A 20,472-nucleotide genomic window follows, 5' to 3' on the forward strand; every position below is an offset into this window, starting at 1 on the left:
TAAATAATTGACTAGGGATTGGATTGCATTAGTAAAGAAGGTATTGAAGGCATTGGCAATAAGTTTATGATTATCATGGGTGGAGCCTGTTGGGGTTGGTGTTTTGGAGTGGCCTGGATGTAAGATCTTATGTATGCCTGACCATAACTTTTGTGGTTTGTGCTGTGGGTTTGTTGGAGTTGAAAGCAGAAGTTCTTCTTGTCAAGGAGTGCATAAGTTTTAGTAGAGTTCCTCGGTTGCTTAAAGTGTAGGTGGTCTATTGTATTTTTAGTAGTTCTCCATTTGGCCCAAACTTTATTTCTTAATATGATTTTTTGTCTGGTTTCATTTGTAAGCCATGGAGCAGTTTTTCTGTTGTTTCTGATGGATCAAACAGGGGCATGATAGTCTAAGATTTGTAGGAATTTAGTGTTGAAATATAATACTGCCTCTTCTAGTAGTAGGTATTTTAGAGGTGACCAGTCACATGCCTTAAATTTGGTTTGGAAGCTTTCTTGGTTAAAATTTTTGTTAAACCGAGTAGTTCTAAATAAGTTAGAGTTAGGAATGCTGATCTTTTTTCTACATAAAAAGGTTAGAGAGTGGTTACTAATGTCATCTGGAAAGGTGCCTGCTTTGTAAGACAAAGGATGGTTGTTAACAAGGATCCAATCTAAGGTGCTTTCTTTGTTATTAGCTTTATGGATTCTAGTAGGGGAGGTCATTATTTGGGAAAAGCCATACAGGTTTATATGAGTTGTTGGGTTACGTGAGATACAGGTAGTCCAGTCAATGTTAAAGTCTCCCAGTGCTATGGTTGCCTGGGGTAAGTAGGTAGAGAGCCAGCTAAGGATGTTTTCTAGGGTATTGATATTATTTCCAGGAGGAAGGTAGGAGCATATTAAATAAATGGCTTTGAAGGTATGGATTTGTAGTTTTGCTGTAAGGGTTTCAGCATTACTACTAATAGGAAGCTGCATGTCAAAAATGGTAACTTGCAGCTCAGATTTGAATAGGATGGCTACACCCTTGCCCTTTATCCTTGACCGATCTATTCTCAAAATATTATATCCAGGTGTGGTAATTTCATTATCCTGGGTTATTGGTTTTAGCCAAGTTTCTGTAAGGCATAGAATGTCAAAAGAATGCACATCTAGGAGTGCATGAAGATAGGCTATTTTATTATTTATGCTGTGTATATTCAGATGTGCTATAAGGAGAGAGTTTGAGGGTTTTGCTTGGTTGTAAGAGGTTGAAAGAATCGAGGTGAGGGGGTTAGTGTTATCTAAACTGTTAGGGCCAGGGTTGGGGTGAATATCACCAGCTACTAGGAGGTGTAGATGGGGTCTGACTGTAATCTTTAAAGGTTTGGAGAAGATGTAGAGTGGTTTTCTGGATTGGAAGCAAGCTAAATGAGAAAGTCTGTGATGCTTAGGAAGCACATAGGAGGCTATTGAAGTTAAGTTTATATGGTTATAGGAGGATGGCTGTGATATTAGTAAAGTATGCTGTGAGGGGTGGTGAAGTTCTGAAATGTACGGATGTTCATAGGCTATAAGTTTGTAGGATACAGATAGAAAAGTAAGAATAGGGAAAATGAGTAGTATCCTTGTGTGATTGGACATGGGAATAATGGCAATTTTAAGGTATAAGATAGAGATAAAGTGCAGAAGATCATGAGTAGAGATGAAATAAATGTAAAGAGATAGGGTATAGGATGGGAGAGGATGAGGAGGGAGGCTGTATATAATGAAAGAGTTAGTTAATGACGGTAAGTAAATGATATACGATAAGTATGTAATAGGATAATGAGATAAGATTGGGGATAGGGCTATAAGGTAAGGGGTGTGGTCAAAAAGGTATAAGTGTAGGTGCACTGGGGGTGGGTGAGATTTGGGTGCAGGGTAAGGGAGCTGAGAAAGCCCGTAGGGCGAACGGAGTGGGCAGACCCAGAAAGTGAAAGGCTAGAGAGGAAAAACAATCAGTAAGCAAAAGAGACAGCAGCTATGGTATGGGGTAGGGCAGAAAGAGCGTATCTTAAAGCAGAAAGTGGTAGGGCAACATGGGCAATAGAAAAAAATGAGAGGAAGAAACAGCATAAGATAAGAAAGAGTGAACACGGGTTTATTCCTAAAGTAAAACTCAGGGAGAGAGATACCTTCGGTAAGGGCTAATTCATGGGTATGTGGTGCCACCTAGTGGAAACAGGAGAAATGGCTGTAATAGGAATCGTACAGACTAGTGTTTGGTGGATAAAATAAATATCTGATGGGCAGAGGGAGAGAGGCAGGCTACGGTCGACTGCAAGCACACTGTAGGCAGGAGAGAGTTAGACTCACAGGGTAAAAAAGCAGAAAAATAATACATAGTTATGAGCTTAGGTAAAAATATGCAACATACATTGAGCATTCACTGAGTGAAGGGGTCAACGCACAGTAGGGTGCGTAAGACAGAACAGATTCTTCAGACAGTATTTGGAGGTGTTCTTCCTTTCTGTTGGTTGTGGTTTAAGATTTAACTGTTAAACGTAAGCACAGAGGGAGTATGCAGGGGTAGAACGGCTGCAAAATAAAGAGACAGGACAAAATTATGAGTTAGGCAGGTATAGAGAAGAACAGAGGAGGCTAATAGAAGGAAAAAGCTAGGCTGGGCTTTAAGACAGAAGAGAAGAGTTAGGGAAGATACTAGGAAGCGGGGGGGTATTAGAGGGACACACAACAGGGGAAGGACAAGATATAGAGAAAATAACTGTTTCCCCTAAAACCCAACAAAGAGCGAGATACCTGGTTATAATATTAGATAGGCAGAGAGAGCTGCAAGTAGAAACCCGCACCTTTAGTCCCACAAGAACAGTAGTGATAGAGTCTATAGTACAGGGAAAAGGAGGAGCAGCAATGGCAATTATACAATTTAAAATACAACTGCAGCAGAAGTCACAAACACTAAACACAAAACAGTTTCAGAAATTGCAGCTAGAGATATAACTTAAAAACAGCATTATACATTGTTAATTGCATAAAAATCAATGCTAAGCATTGAGCACATAATCCATTAAACATACATAAAGGATATCTATAGCAAACAATGAAAGGATATAGAGAAACTAAGCAGGCTACATGAATATAGAGACTATGGCTGGTGTAATAATATTGTGGGGTAAGCACACTGATAGTGAAGTGGCACTTTCCTATCACAGCCACATTAAAGTAGTATACTCATTGTCATTACCAACCCTACAGTTAAACTAGATATAAAGTAACTAGTCACGGGCAGGATAAACCGGACTTTTAAAAGCGGTACCAGGCCTATATGGGGCAAAGGCTCGGCCACAATGCACTAACACAGAAATAAAAGCAAAACACAGTACAGGTATAATCCTGTTTGAAAGACTATTACACTCTAATGCATGGGGAGAGATAGGTCTCCTCATAAATTGCTAATTAAACACAGCTAATGAGACAAGGGCACATTGAATTTAAAAGAAAAAACACAAATAATTATTTACACATGAATTGCATATGATGACCACTGAGGCCGACTCTTACCGACAGGCAGCCAGACCACAGGACAGAATTGGGGTAGACAGGGTACTCACTGAGGCGGGACTATGAAATTTAAAAATGGCGCCAGATAACCATCCTAGTACAAATAACTTCTAGGGCGGAAGTCAGCTAAGGAGAGGGGAAAAGGAGTATAAGGTGAGGTAAGATCTCAGCAGGGGATGTAAAAAGAGCGGGAAAAGGTCCCAGAAAGTGAAGGGCTAGAGAGGAAAAACAATCAGTAAGCAGAAGAAACAGCAGCTACGGTATGGGGTAGGACAGAAAGAGCGTATCTTAAAGCAGAAAGTGGTAAGGCAACATGGGCAATAAAAAAAATGAGAGGAAGAAACAGCATAAGATAAGAAAGAGTGAAAACGGGTTTATTCCTTAAGTAAAACTCAGGGAGAGAGATACCTTCGGTAAGGGCTAATTCATGGGTATGTGGTGCCACCTCGTGGCGACACGAGAAATGGCTGTAATAGGGATCGTACAGACTAGTGTTTGGTGGATAAAATAAATATCTGATGGGCAGAGGAAAAGAGGCAGGCTGCAGTCAACTGCAAGCATGCTGTAGGCAAAAGAGTTAGACTCACAGGGTAAAAAAGCAGAAAAAATAATACATAGTTATCTGCTTAGGTAAAAATATGCAAATACACTGAGCATTCTCTGAGTGAAGGGGTCAGCGCACAGTAGGGTGCATAAGACAGAACAGATTCTTCAGACAGTATTTGGAGGTGTTCTTCCTTTCTGTTGGTCGCAGTTTAAGTTTCAAGCGTTAAACCTTAGCACAGAGGGAGTACCTGGGGGTAGAACGGCTGCAAAATAAAGAGACAGGACAAAATTATGAGTTAGGAAGGTATAAAGAGGCACAGAGGAGGCTAATAGAAGGAAAAAGCTAGGCTGGGCTGTAAGAGAGAAGATAAGAGTTAGGGAAGATATTAGGAAGCGGGCGGGATTATTAGAGAGACATACGACAGGGAAAGGACAAGATATAGAGAAATAACTGTTTCCCCTAAAACCGAACAAAGAGTGAGATACCCGGTTATAACATTAGATAGGCAGAGAGAGTTGCAAGTAGAAACCCACACCTTTAGTCCCACAAGAACAGTAGTGATAGAGGCTATAGTACAGGGGAAAGAAGGTGCAGCCAGGGAATACATACCATTTAAAATACGACTGCAGCAGACGTCACAAACACTAAACACAAAACAGTTTCAACAATTGCAGCTAGAGATATAACTTAAAAACAGCATTATACATTGTTAATTGCATAAAAATCAATGCTAAGCATTGAACACATAATCCATTAAACATACATAAAGGATATCTATAGCAAACAATGAGAGGATATAGAGAAACTAAGCAGGCTACATGAATATAGAGACTATGGCTGGTGTAATAATATTGTGAGGTAAGCACACTGATAGTGAAGTGGCACTTTCCTATCACAGCCACATTAAAGTAGTATACTCATTGTCATTACCAACCCTACAGTAAAACTAGACATAAGGTAAATAGTCACAGGTAGGATAAACCGGACTTTTAAAAGCGGTACCAGGCCTATATGGGGCAAAGGCTCGGCCACAACATACTAACACAAAAACAAAAGCAAAACACAGTACAGGTATAATCCTGTTTGAAAGACTATTACACTCTAATGCATGGGGAGAGATAGGTCTCCTCATAAAGTGCTAATTAAACACAGCTAATGAAACGAGGGCACATTGAATATAAAAGAAACAACACAAATAATTCTTTACACATGAATTGCATATGAGGACCACTGAGGCTGTCTCTTACCAATAGGCGAGATGGGCAGCTGGACCACATGACAGATTTGGGGGAGACAGGGTACTCACTGAGGTGGGACTATGAAAATTAAAAATGGCGCCAGATAACCATCCTACTAGAAATAACTTCTAGGGCGGAAGTCAGCTAAGGGGAGGGGAAAGAGGAGGAGTAAGGTGAGGTAAGATCTCAGCGGAGGATGTAAAAAGAGCGGAAAAAAAAGTTCCCAGAAAGTGAAAGGCTAGAGAGGAAAAACAATCAGTAAGCACAAGTGACAGCAGCTATGGTATGGGGTAGGGCAGAAAGAGCGTATCTTAAAGCAGAAAGTGGTAAGGCAACATGGGCAATAGAAAAAATGAGAGGAAGAAACAGCATAAGATAAGAAAGAGTGAAAACGGGTTTATTCCTAAAGTAAAACTCCGGAAGAGTGATACCCTTGGTATGGGCGAATTCATGGGTATGTGGCGCCACCTAGTAGAAACAGGAGTAATGGCTGTAATAGGGATCGTACAGACTAGTGTTTGGTGGATAAAATAAATATCTGCTGGGCAGAAGGAGAGAGGCAAGCTGCGGTCGGCTGCAAGCACGCTGTAGGTGAGAGAGTTAGACTCACAGGGTAAAAAAAGCAGAAAAAATAATACATAGTTATGTGCTTAGGTAAAAATATGCAAAATACACTGAGCATTCACTGAGTGAAGGGGTCAGCGCACAGTATGGTGCGCAGGACAGAACAGATTCTTCAGACAGTATTTGTAGGTGTTCTTCCTTTCTGCTGGTTGCGGTTTAAGCTTCAAGCATTAAACCTAAGCACAGACGGAGTACCCGGGGGTAGTACGGCTGCAAAATAAAGAGACAGGACAAAATTATGAGTTAGGCAGGTATAGAGAGGCACAGAGGAGGCTAATAGAAGGAAAAAGCTAGGCTGGGCTGTAAGACAGAAGATAAGAGTTAGGGAAGATACTAGGAAGCGGGGGGTATTAGAGGGACACACAACAGGGAAAAGACAAGATATAGAGAAAATAACTGTTTCCCCTAAAACCCAACAAAGAGTGAGATACCTGGTTATAATATTAGATAAGCAAAGAGAGCTGCAAGTAGAAACCCGCACCTTTAGTCCCTCAAGAACAGTAGTGATAGAGGCTATAGTACAGGGGAAAGGAGGAGCACAATGGCAATTATACAATTTAAAATATGACTGCAGCAGAAGTCACAAACACTAAACACAAAACAGTTTCAGAAATTGCAGCTAGAGATATAACTTAAAAACAGCATTATACATTGTTAATTGCATAAAAATCAATGCTAAGCATTGAGCACATAATCCATTAGACATACATAAAGGATATCTATAGCAAACAATGAGAGGATATTGAGAAACTAAGCAGGCTACATGAATATAGAGACTATGGCTGGTGTAATAATATTGTGGGGTAAGCACACTGATAGTGAAGTGGCACTTTCCTATCACAGCCACATTAAAGTAGTATACTCATTGTCATTACCAACCCTACAGTAAAACTAGACATAAGGTAACTAGTCACGGGCAGGATAAACCGGACTTTTAAAAGCGGTACCAGGCCTATATGGGACAGAGGCTCGGCCACAATGCACTAACACAGAAATAAAAGCAAAACACAGTACAGGTATAATCCTGTTTGAAAGACTATTACACTCAAATGCATGGGGAGAGATAGGTCTCCTCATAAAGCGCTAATTAAACACAGCTAATGAGACGAGGGCACATTGAATATAAAAGAAACAACACAAACAATTATTTACATATGAATTGCATTTGACGACCACTGAGGCCGACTCTTACCAATAGGCGAGATAGGCAGCCGGACCACAGCACAGAATTGGGGGAGACAGGGTTCTCACTGAGGTGGGACTACAAAATTTAAATATGGCGCCAGATAACCATCCTACTAGAAATAACTTCTAGGGTGGAAATCAGTTAAGGGGCGGGAAAAAAGGAGGAGTAAGGTGAGGTAAGATCTCAGTAGGGGATGTAAAAAGAGCGGGAAAAAATGGTCCCAGAAAGTGAAAGGCTAGAGAGGAAAACCAATCAGTAAGCAAAAGAGACAGCAGCTATGGTATGGGTAGGGCAGAAAGAGCATATCTTAAAGCAGAAAGTGGTAGGGCAACATGGGCAGTAGAAAAAATGAGCGGAAGAAACAGCATAAGATAAGAAAGAGTGAAAATGGGTTTATTCCTAAAGTAAAACTCAGGGAGAGAGATACCTTCGGTGTGGGCTAATTCATGGGTATGTGGCTCCACCTAGTGGCGACAGGAGAAATGGCTGTAATAGGGATCGTACAGACTAGTGTTTGGTGGATAAAATAAATATCTGATGGGCAGAGGGAGAGAGGCAGGCTGCGGTCGGCTGCAAGCACACTGTAGGCAAGAGAGTTAGACTCACAGGGTAAAAAAGAAAAAATAATACATAGTTATGTGCTTAGGTAAAAATATGCAACATACACTGAGCATTCACTGAGTAAAGGGGCCAGCGCACAGTAGGGTGTGTAGGACATAACAGATTCTTCAGACAGTATTTGGAGGTGTTCTTCCTTTCTGTTGGTCGTGGGTTTTAAACCTAAGCACAGAGGGAGTACCCATGGGTAGAACGGCAATAGGCGATACAGGCACCCAGACCACAGAACAGAATTTTGGGAGACTGGGTTCTCACTGAGGTGGGACTACGAAATTGAAAAAAATATTTTCCCTTCAAAGGTGAGAATCAGACCCTTTACCTTGCATGTGAGGTAAACTCCTTAACTGTTATGCCAAATCCCATACCAAATATGCATATCTGGCTCTGAATCTGGATCACTAAGAAAGCATTCGATATATTAAGCAAATGCAGTCTGCCTTGTATACACTTTAACATAAACTGAATGAGGCCATGGAGTGATTACATTTTTGCACAGTTTCCCCTATATGTATTTTTCTGTCTGTTTATCTATTTATCTATGAAAAACAATCCATGTGTTGTAGTTCATATTTCACTTAAGGAAGATAAAACTAAATACCCTTTTCACTAAGTGAGTTCATATTCTTATCCCTCCAAGATTGAAAATCACTCTGATACAGTGGAAGGGAAAGGAGACCATCAAGGGGATTTACAAAATATCTGTTTATTAAATGTCATTTGATAAGTTTACCACCATTCAGATTGTTCCATATATAGTGTTTACATGCTGTATTCCTAGTGTTAAAATGCTATTAAAATACCGAGGCCACAATTCAGAAAACATTGTCTTATTGTGTTAAACAAATTTATATAATGGGTAGCCACAAACAGGGTGTGTGCAATTCAAACACATGCATACTGCTAGCCATAACTAAGGAGCAGCAGTGTACACTATATGCTAATTGCTCTTTCATAACATGGTAGTGAGGAATATTATTAAAATGAGATGACTGGTGTTTGCAAATGACCCAAATCATTATGGTGGAATGATTTAGAAACATAAATGGCATACTTCACAGCTGCTCATGCCATTGAATTGAATGCCTTGAATTTCTGACGTTCATGCTGATGAAATTGCAAACAGTCTTATGAATTGCTGATGCACACTAGTTAATGCATATTTTCAACAATCACAGTCATTAGCCACAGAGGTGCATGTTGTTGTCCAAGAGGTATTGAATAATCTGACTGAACTTAAATTATCATACACTTCATGAAAGTGACATTGTGAACCACTACCAAGAGGATAGGCAGAATATGCATGACACACTGTTCATGTGTTGGTCTCATCTGCAGTTCAGTGGGTACCAATATATATGTGGCTTTATGCATATTAGTAAAAAGGAACATTAAGTAACCTGCTGGGGGCATAGTGGGGATATCTAGTGCTATAAAATGTTAGTAAATGTGTTGCTTACAAGTACCATAACACAGAGAAGGAACACCATGCGGAGGTTCTGGAAGTCATAGACTGAACTCACATCACAAGCAAGACCACACCCGGGTACTAGGATGAAGATACATGAACCATAAAGGGTATTATTCCATCAACTGCCGGATGTTTTGCAATGCACATGGTATCATCTGCAATGTGTGTGCAGGCCACCCAGGCAGATTCCAAATCTCCCACATAAGCTTCACATATGCATCCTTGTTACACACATTCATCCTTCAGATGAGATATTAAACTGAGGTGCCATCTGCTTCAGCTAGTTGTAGCTCAGGTAGATGTAAAAAATCCCACAGCACCTATCAAAAAAGAGTAGGGGTTCTTTATTTACATAATCCATAATTATTTACACAATCAATAATTCTTTTCATTCTTATTTATTGACAATAAATAAATATTTTTCAATTAGTTACAATATAAATATATATCAAATAAATCACACACTTTTTAATTTTTAGACCCCCAATCCAGTTTCCCTAAACAATACCTTATTTTCTTCAACATCGTTGCCTAGCTCCATTTTTCATTGAACATAATTTCCTTAACCATCTGATTCCAGATCAGCCATAGTATAGCAAATATTTTTATCAAGATTTTTGACTTCTTTCTTACTTTTGTTTCTATAATACCCAAATTCGATTATATCCATGTTTAAATGATTCACGTCTTTTAAATTCATTCACATATTTCTTTTCTATAATCTGTTTATTTATTACATTCCAAAAAACATGTTCACAAGTTTCAAATTCCCCGCAATATAAACATACTCTATCTTTCATACTTTTATATGGCATATTCGCCTTTACTGGTAATTTTTTTATAGACAGTCTCCATAAAAAAAGTTTGACTTTCTTTATGTCTTTTACATATTTTTATTCTTGCAATGATGGCATTCCTTTTCTCAATGTTAAATTCCTTCCTAGGATATATCCTATAATTTTTCCATAATCTTTTCCTATCATTCTTTTCTTTTATTATCAATGTTATTCACATTTATTTTCCACAATATAATCTGGTCTTGATAATTTTTAATTTCTTTATTACAACAGACCCTTCTTTTTCTTGAACTAGGAAAAATGAACCATTCTGTTTTATATTTTAAACTTAATATTTTCATTAATAATGAACCTTTATTTTCCTTTAAACATTTCATTACTGTATATAAGTATAATGAGGACATATACACTATAGGGTTTATTAACCCTAAACCTCCTTTTTTGCTTTTCGCAATCAGTATCCCTCTTTTCACAGGGTTCAACCTTGATCACCAAATAAAATAAAATATTATATTATATAATCTTTCTCTAAGTTTAAAAGAAAATGCCAACTAGATAAACAATCTTTGCTAACAACACATAATTTATTAAATGGACTTTCATTTTAAAAGAAAGCCTAAAAGACTTCCAAAATACAAACATATGTTCTATTTCTTCTATTTTTTTCTTTCTATATGGAATTTACAATTTCTTGTTTCAATAACCAGAATAATTTCTTGCATTTGTTTTATCACTGTATGCATACTTGCTTCATTCTTTGTTGTAATAATATCATCTGCATAAATTGACAAAATGGGCATTTTATTCCTCCATTTGAAATATTGCTCATAATATACATCTTCTTATTCATTTAAGTAGATATTGCATTCATGACTAATACAAATAATGTACCGCCCAATGGACAGCCTTATCTAATACCCTTTTCTATCTGCAAATCTTTACTCAACCATTCACTTATCATAATATTCACTAGGTTATACTATATGCTGACACGCACATGTTTTTAAACCTTTTACTTATATTATATACATCAAACATATCCCATAATACTGACTTTGGAATTGAATCAAATGCTTTGCTTAAATCTCCTGCCATTACTTTTGTCTGAGCATTTCTAACTACTATATCATCTACTATTTTCCTAATTATTAACAATAAATCTTGAACTTTTTTTCCATTTATGCCAAACACATATCCTTTTTTGTAATATTTTTATAAAAATCTTATAATCTGTATTATTTAACACAACTGGTCTCCAGTTCTATATTTCTTCTCTCCTTTTTTCCATATAAATCTAATGATACCTCCACATAGCTCTTTATACCTGAAACATTTTTCTTACCATTCATTTAATACCTTTATAAACCATTTACTTTGCTCTATAGTCATATTTTTATCCATCTTATAATCTGTTCTGTCAGGTCCAGCTGCAAAATCTAAATTCATATCTTCTATTGCCTGTTCTAGTTCCTTAATTATTATATATATTTTTTTAAATCCTTATTCTCCATGTCTCTGCTCTCTGCTCTTTAAACGATGTCTTAATATGTTCTTTTACTACATTCATAACCTCTTCTTGAGTATTATGCATTTTATCTTAAGAATCTTTTATTTCCCTAATTACACTATTATTCTCTTTAATTATTTTACTCAGATATTGTGCAATTTCTTCTTTTTTTCCTTTCAGGAAATATCTTTGCTTGTAAAATAAATGCTCTATTTTTTTCTTATCCCAATCATATTAATTTATTTCTTTAATAAAAAAAACTTTCTAAACAATCAATAATTTCATTGTTTAAATTCTTGTATATTATTCTTTCATGTATAGCTTCTCTTTTTCCCATGTTACATAGTTTTTTTATATTTCAGTTTAAAATTTAACCACCATTCTGAATAATCTTTATAAAATTCTTTCATTTCTACACGATCTTGCCATAATGTCATAATCTCTTTTCTCATTTTAGCATCCCATTTCACTTCATTTGTTCTTTTTATACCTTTCCCTGTTTTTATACAATCATCATTTTCCTTTACTTTAATCCAAATTGCCCTGTTATCTGAAAAAACTGTCAGTAATAACACTTGTTGTTTAACTATTACTAAGCTTTCTGACAAGGTATACAGCAATGCTAAGCTGGCATTTAAGGCAGGGCCTCACCCACATCTGGGAAACTCTGACCACCTCTCCATATTGTTACTACCAGCATATAAACCATTGCTAACTAGAGGGAGATCAACAGTTAAACAAGTAAGAGTATGGTCAGAGGGTGCAGTCTCAGCACTCCAGGACTGTTTCGGGAGCACAGACTGGAGCATATTCAAGGAGGTGGCTACTGAGAACCAGTGTATCAACCTGGAAGAGTACACCAAGGCAGTGATGGCTACATCACGAAATGCATGAATGATGTGACAGTCACCAAAACCATCATCAAATGAACCAACCAGAAACCCTGGTTGACTAGAGAGGTGTATGAACTACTGAAAGCAAGGAATGCAGCCTTCAAGTCTGGAAACAGGGAAACCCTCAGAACAGCCAGAGTAAATATGAACAAGGGAGTGGGGGAAGCAAAATGCACCTATGGCATAAAGATCCAGAGCTACTTCTCTGACCAAAAAGACCCCGGGCACCTATGGCAAGGTATCTAGTCCATAACTGACTATAGACCCCAATCTTCACAATGTGAGGACAGCGGGGAATTCCTAAATAAGCTGAATGTCTACTTCAGCAGATTTGAGGAAGGGAAAATAACAACAGCAAAGAAAATGTCTATTGGCCATAATGAGAAGATGGTCACCCTCAACCCAGCTGATGTCCAGAGGGCACTGCGCAGAGTTAACCTGAGAAAAGCAACTGGGCCTGACAACATCCTAGGGCATGTGCTCAGGGACTGCATAGTACCAACATCCTATGCCAACATCCTGTTAGATAGGTTCAGTGCTAACTTTACCCCCCTCACCTCTTAAAGGGCCCATATCTATACAGGAAGAATGCAGAGTCCCTGTAATTACAACTACGCAGGTAAAAGCTGCACTCTCTAAAGCCAAAAACACAGCATCCATGGGACTGGACAACATCCCAGGCTGCATTTTACACAAACTTCAGAACGAACTGGCTCCCCACCTAAGCACCATGTTCAATCATAGCCTCACATCAGGCTTTGTGCCCACTGAATGGTGTACAGCAACAGTTATCCCACTCCACAAAGGGGGAGCCACCACTGATCCTGGGAAATTTCTCCCTATTAGCCTGACAAACCTGTTCTGAAAGGCCATGGAATGTATCATCATGTGACTCATAAACAGACATTGGTAACCTCCAAACTCTGAATCCCACCCAGTTCGGGTTTGTGAAAGGCAGATCATGCCTCCTGAACCTGATTGACTTCTTTGAGGCAGTCACCAATGCCGTAGATGAGAGTAAGGTGGTTTACACAGCCTATCTTAACCTCGCCAAGGCTTTCGACACCATCTCCCATTCTGGAATTATAGCTAAACTCATTAAAATGGGTATAAATCCCTACGTCACAAGATGTATTGCCAACTGGCTCACTGAAGGAACCCACACTGTAAAAGTTGCACACTCCAAATATGACCTCAAACCAGTGACAAGTGGAATACCACAGGATTCAGTGCTGGGACCTCTCCTGTTTGGTATCTACTTCTCTGAAGTACAGGCTAACACAGAAGGCCTCTGGCTAATGAAGTTTGCAGATGACTGCAAACTAGTAGCCACAGCCGGGTCCCCAAATGATGTGCAAATCCTACAGAAGGGCCTTGCTGAGACAGATGCCTGGTGTCAGAGCCATGGCCTCAAGCTCAATGCCAAAAAGTGTATTGTCATCCCCTTTGGTAAAAACTCTGTACCTATGAACTACTACATAGACAGCAGTCTACTTAACACCAAATGTGTGATAAGAGACCTTGGTACCCAGGTTTACAGAAGTCTGTCCTTTGATAGTCACATCACCACAGTAGTCAGGAAGTCTTTCTACATGGCATATCTCATCATAAAAGGGTTCTCATCCAGGAAATAAGAGGTCTACTCGACACTCATTAGACCCATTATAAAGTACAATGCCCCTTTTGTAATGTACCTCACAAGACATCTGCAGCAGCTGGAAAGGCCACAGAAGTACCTCACAAAGAGGATTACTGGCCTCAAACAGATGCCTTACACTGACTGCCTCAAAAAACACCAGCTTTACTTCATAGCCTATTGCCTACTCCAAGGTGATCTCTGCCTAACATATAAAGCTATGTCAAACCCAGAGCTGTTGGACATGCTACACCTAAAGAAATCCCAATCCCTCTGAGCTACATGCTCTAGGGACCTAAACCTTGTCACCACAATAAACAGGACATGCTGGCGGGATAGATTCCTGTCCCAGAGACTTCCCATACTCTGGAACAGGCTACCCATCTATGTCAAGCAAAGTTCTTCATTAGCACTCTTCAAGAAAAATCTTGATGAGTGGATGGGAAATAGGAAATACACCTCGGGGATCACGTCTGTGTCTCTGCTCAACAGTGGCACAGGAAAATAACTTTCTTGGGTGGCGTAAGTCAGGGAACCTTGTTGGCTAGGCTTACATAGGCCCTTGGGCCGATAGCCTAGTACCTACCTATGAACCTATGAACAACTAACAAATATCCTCACAGATATCTTCAATAACTCCCTGAGTCAGCAAATAGTTCCAAAAAGCTTCAAGGTTATAACAATTATTCCATTACCAAAGAAGTCTCCTCCATCTTGCCTAAATGACTACTGCCCTGTAGCCCTCACCTCCACAGTGATGACGTGTTTTGAAAGACTGGTCAAGGACACCATACCATCTGGGCTGCCTGCTGATCTTGACCCTCTGCAGTTTGCTTATGGAGCAAACTGCTTTATGGCAGATGCCATCTTTCTAGCACTCCATCTATTGCTGGAACACCTTGAGAATAAAAACACCTATGCGAGGGGTACTATTTATTGATTTCAGCTCTGCTTTTAACATGGTCATCCCTCTTCAACTGGTAATGAAGCTACTCCAACTATGCATCAACACTCCACTTTGTAACTGGATTCTTGACTTTCTCACAGACAGATCGCAGAAAGTGTGCACAGGAAATTATTCCTCAGATAACATCACTCTTAACACTCGAGTTCCACAAGAATGTGCACAATGTCCCTTGCTGTTAACCCAGTTAACACATGATGGTACAGTCAGGTACAATGCCAGGTATAATGCAAATCACTTCATCAAGTTTGCTGATGACACAATGGTGGTGGGCCTCATCAGTAATGATGGTAAAACAGCGTATTGAGATGAGGTGGAACAACTGATTACCTGTTGTGGAAATAACTTGGCAAAAACAAAAGAGATAATTGTGGACTACAGGAAAAATTGCAAGGAACATTCTCCCATCACCATCAATGGTGGAAAGAGTGAGAAGCACATAGTTTCTGGGAGTGCACATCAACAAGGACTTATCTTGAAACACAAATACAAACGCCATAGTTAGGAAAGCATGCCAGAGGCTGCACTTTTTAAGAAGGCTCGGAAGAGCAAATCTCCCATTGACAGTTCTCATTACCTTCTACAGAGGTACTATAGAAAGCATCCTGATGAACAACCTCATAGTATGGCATGAATGCTGTTCTACCTCTGAGCGCAAATTTCCCCAGAGAGTGGTCAAGACAGCCGAGAGGATCATTAAGACCACCTTACCAGATGTCTCAGCAGGGCAAGAGGAATAATTGAAACTGCGCTCACCCTGCTTACAGACTGTTCCTGCATCTATCATCCAGAAAGTGCTTCCAAAGCATGCGTTGCAGAACTATGAGATTCAGGAACACCTTTTTCCCTAATGTAATCAGGCTGCTGAACTCTAGTAACCACTAGACTTCATGATGTCCACCTGGGTCAGTAGAGACTGTCTCAAATTGTGAATTAACCTTGTTACCAGTCTCATCTAATACTATGCAATATCCACCATGACTGTAACATATAGGCCATCTAGGGTAGTAACAATGCAGTAAGGTGTTATATGTGTAAATGTCTGTGAAAATAGTCTATATATTGTCTGCACATTGAGTCCAGAGACATGGAATTCCATTCAGTTTTTGCACTTGTGTGATTTCTGAATGACAATAAAGTTTACTTTGACTTTGGCAATAAAAAATAATCTATTGCTTTTCTTTTTCCCCCTACTTTATATGTCAAAGTCTCTAGATTCCATATTTTTAACTGCCCATATTTTAAAAATATCCTTTACTAGTTTAACAGCATAAGCCTTCTTGTTTTGCTGTCTTAAGTTGCAAGTAAAGTCACCTACTACAATTATCTCCATGTTACCTGGTACATATTGTATTGTCTTTCTAAACATCTCTTTTCTCTTTTTTTATTATCTATGCATATACTGCAATAATTCTTATAACATGTTCTCTCCATCTTACATCAATAATAGTAATTCTACCAGTTATGATAATGGTGACATCTAATAATTTAATTGTATTTTATATAGTACAAAAAGAAACACTACAAAGTTACTTCTTGGTTTATATAAGTATTCTCAAGCATGTCTCTTTTCCAAAATTCCATATCACATTTTTTGTCCACCAAGTTGAATTCTTTCTGACTTTGACAAAAATCTAATATCTTCGAGTATTAATAATATCAAAATCTAGCTTTTTACACCACTCCAAAATACCTATCCTTTTTTCCAACTTCTTAAAACTATTAGCATTTAACGACAACACGTTATATGTAACTCTACTTTAAATAATGTGTAATAATTATTTCCCTTTCTTTTTTCTTTTGTAAATCTTCTGTATTCTTCCTTTTCCTTTCTCTCACTCTTTTACCAACTGAATTTCTCTTTTTAACTGTATACTATTTAACATCATCATTCTCACTAAAGCCTGGCTCCTCTTTTTCAATATTTTCTACTTTTAAGTCTTCCTTCATTTATCTTTTTGTATCATCTGTTCTCCACCAGTGATGCTGCTTTTTCCACTTTCTTCTACTAATAATTTATTTTCTATAACTTTATCCTTTTGACCTTCTATTTCCTCTATGCTCAGCACTACTTCATTTTCTTTTTCTTCACACTTCCCCCAAAGTCCTATTTTTTTTTACATTTATAAAATTTTAGTTCACAAATTTTTGCATCATGTTTTATGCCCCACATGAAAAACATTGTCTTTCTTCACATTTGTTAATTAAATTATCTGTTTTTCCACGCAAAAACATGTTTTTGACTGTTCCCAATAACTACCCAGGCCTCTATCACCTTTGACATTAATAACACTTGGAATATGTACAATACTGTCATTTTTCCAGTTTCAATATCACATTGCAGTCCATAAACTTCTATTGTCATACACTTTTGATAGATTCAACACATCATTACATAAATATTATACATGCTTTATTAAAGTCTGAACTGAATACTATTTTTTCTTAGTTTCCCTAAACGAGGGCTTAAGTACATATAAGTTACATGATGTACAGTTTTTCTCTTTTTGTATTCTTCAATAAATCTTTCCATTATCTACCCAGTCTTGAAAATAATTTCAAATAGAAGTCTCTTTATTAATATGGATAAATGCTCTTACCTCATTAATTTTGATTCTGAGCATCTTAATAACTTTGTCCTATACCTTATATTGGTCCATTTCTCTATCTTCCTTCTGCTCGAGCCACACTTTAAACAATCTTTTTTTCTTCAAGCTTCTTCTTTCTCTTCTTTCTTACCATGCATCCCTTCTTTGACTGTTTCTCCATAGGATTTTTTCTCAGCTTTCATACCTTCACTCTGCTACATTTTTTCATTCTGTATCCTGTCCATCATCTCTCCAAATGACATGTCCATAACATCTTCCAGCTCACTTTCATCGACCATACACAATAATATATCATCCTGCAACCCTCCCGACTGGGGGGTTGTAACAACACAACCTTGTGTTGCAACTTCGGATTTGAACAGTTTCTGCTGAAACAACTCTTCTATGTCTACCTCCACTGCATCTGCCATATTAAGTCTACTTTGAAAAGGCTCAGCTGCCTTTTCCCCATCTAAGACATCCCAGGTTCTTCTGTCACACTCTCCTTTACCTCCATCACCTTCTCTGATAAAAATAACATATCCGCTGTTCAAATGACATCACCAAAATCACCACCACCTTTCTAGTCTCTCTTCCAACCTCCATTTTTACTTAGACTAGCTCCCTGCTTCTCTGAGCTGCCTTTCCACCAGGACCAGAAGCAGGAAGCCGATGTTTAAACATAGCGCAGCCCCACGCAAACGGGCTGCACTGTATAAATCATAAAAATGAAGGTTATAAACCCACAAATGTGGGTTTTATGCAATACATGGAATGACAATGCAGGGACCAGCAGACCAAAAACAACATGGCCACCGTGTAGTGGTTGCTAAGGGGGAAAGCTGAGTCTAAGACATGTAACTAAGCATTAGTAGGCAATCTCATGTAAATGAGGGTTAGGATACTGAATCCCACAGTCACATAGCAAATGAGCACAGTCTGAGTAGTGTAAGAGATACATAAGGGGGAGGAATAGAGTAGGAGATAGGTGACATCACAGGGGGGAATGGTAGAAAGAAATGCAGTTCACTGGAGGTCAGTGTAACATGACAGATGACAGACACAGATCAGGTAAAGAGGAGTGCCACAAGATAAGTCTGTGAAAGTCGAGAAATGGATGCATTATACTAGCACCAACACTGTATGAGAAAAGTTCCCAGAATCCATAAACCAAAATGCCCAGGAACAACGTACCACTCCTACAAGAGGGGTAAGCATACTGGATGTGATAATCAGCAACATGTGTACTGGATGGCAGGATGAGAAGTGTATCCCTCACTGGTAAGTCCAGACCATAGAGTAATCACACTGGATATACACATCCTGACCACAGTCCCTGGCCAGAAATCCACAGTGAAAAACATGTGTAAAGCATAGGTTGCACCCCTCCAAACTGATGTGGAATCCACGAAAGGCCCTGTGCAAGTGCAGAATATGGGACACACCGCAGAACATGCTATACAGGCATTCCATGAACACAGCCAGGAATGCTTGGATTATGCAATCACAAATAACAACAAGACACAATGCCATACTCGCAGGCATCTGGCATGCTGGACTCCAGCCATTACCAAACCATGCAAGAGAATGAGGAAGCTACTACATGATAGAGCAAACATAAAAAGGGAAGTAATCACTGATCAGTAGTATGGCAATAACATATGTCCACACATACAATCCACTAAGGCCAGCCACAACAAGTAGAATCTGTGAAACCAGAGGCAATGTGACACCTGCCCCAAGTACACAGACAACCCACAACTCCCCCCCAATAAATACAAATATATGTGAGAGATGCAACCATGTATCCAAACCGGAGGCTGAGCTCCCCAACTCAGTACTGTCAAAACTAGTCAGGAGGAGAAGGTAACCACATACACCACAAACCCAGTCCCACATAGACCTATCACAACTGTAAACCAAACACATAAACACAGAAAAACATTCCCAGAGGCCCTAATTACAAACACACCACACCAACAGAGGCCTCCAAAGCAGATCCCAAGCAACCACAACCTCCAAACATAGCACATGCAACACATAGTACACAAAGCTGGTGTGCCAAACAGTTACAGGCCAGAAGGAGAAACAACATGCCTGATACAGTTGTAATAGGTGTCTGTATAGGCAGACACACTGCTGTCCCACTCACTAGACTGAACAAGGGAAAGGGTACAGTAAGCTGCCTGTAGGCTGCCACAATATGCCACATAACACAAGTACGCAGGTCACCCCAAAGCAAGCAGAAATATGATGCACTCATTGTCCATGCTGGTGTGAATGACCTGAGATGTACCTCCCTGGACTACATGAAAAGAGACATGGATGAGCTCTCTGAGTATGTACTCCAAGCCGGTATGACACTGGCTGTTTGCAGCATCCAACCCTCACCAAGAATGATGCCACAGTACAAACACAGAATGATCAGCTTTAATAGGCGGCACAGTTACAGCTGTCAGTCCAAGAGGGTCTAATGTCTGTCTGCTTGAGATGTCATGCATGACAAGCCATGCTGCTGTTCCAGGGATAGCTTGCACCTGTTACCCCTGGGCGTCTGGATACTGGATAAGGCCTTTGCCACCTCCATAGAGCCGTACGTAGGCAAGGCCAAAACGACTAACCCACCACCCTAGAAAACATAAGTGGTAAGAAACATAAGGGTAATGTCCAATGCCAGATCTGTAAACTGCAATATGCATGCACCTGAGGCACTTCCCAGTATGGAGAACATCGATGTCTGTGCAGTGACAGAAGCCTGCTGCAAGCCTACTGATAGCACACCAGCACTACCAGGTTATACCACATATCATGCGTTATGGCCCCAACACCTGGACCAAAACATCAAAGGAGAGGGAGTATCCATATGCAGCACAGACACCCAT

Source organism: Protopterus annectens, chromosome 6.part0 (assembly GCF_019279795.1).
Source record: "Protopterus annectens isolate FY-2018-M chromosome 6.part0, PAN1.0, whole genome shotgun sequence".
Lineage (NCBI taxonomy): Eukaryota > Metazoa > Chordata > Ceratodontiformes > Protopteridae > Protopterus > Protopterus annectens.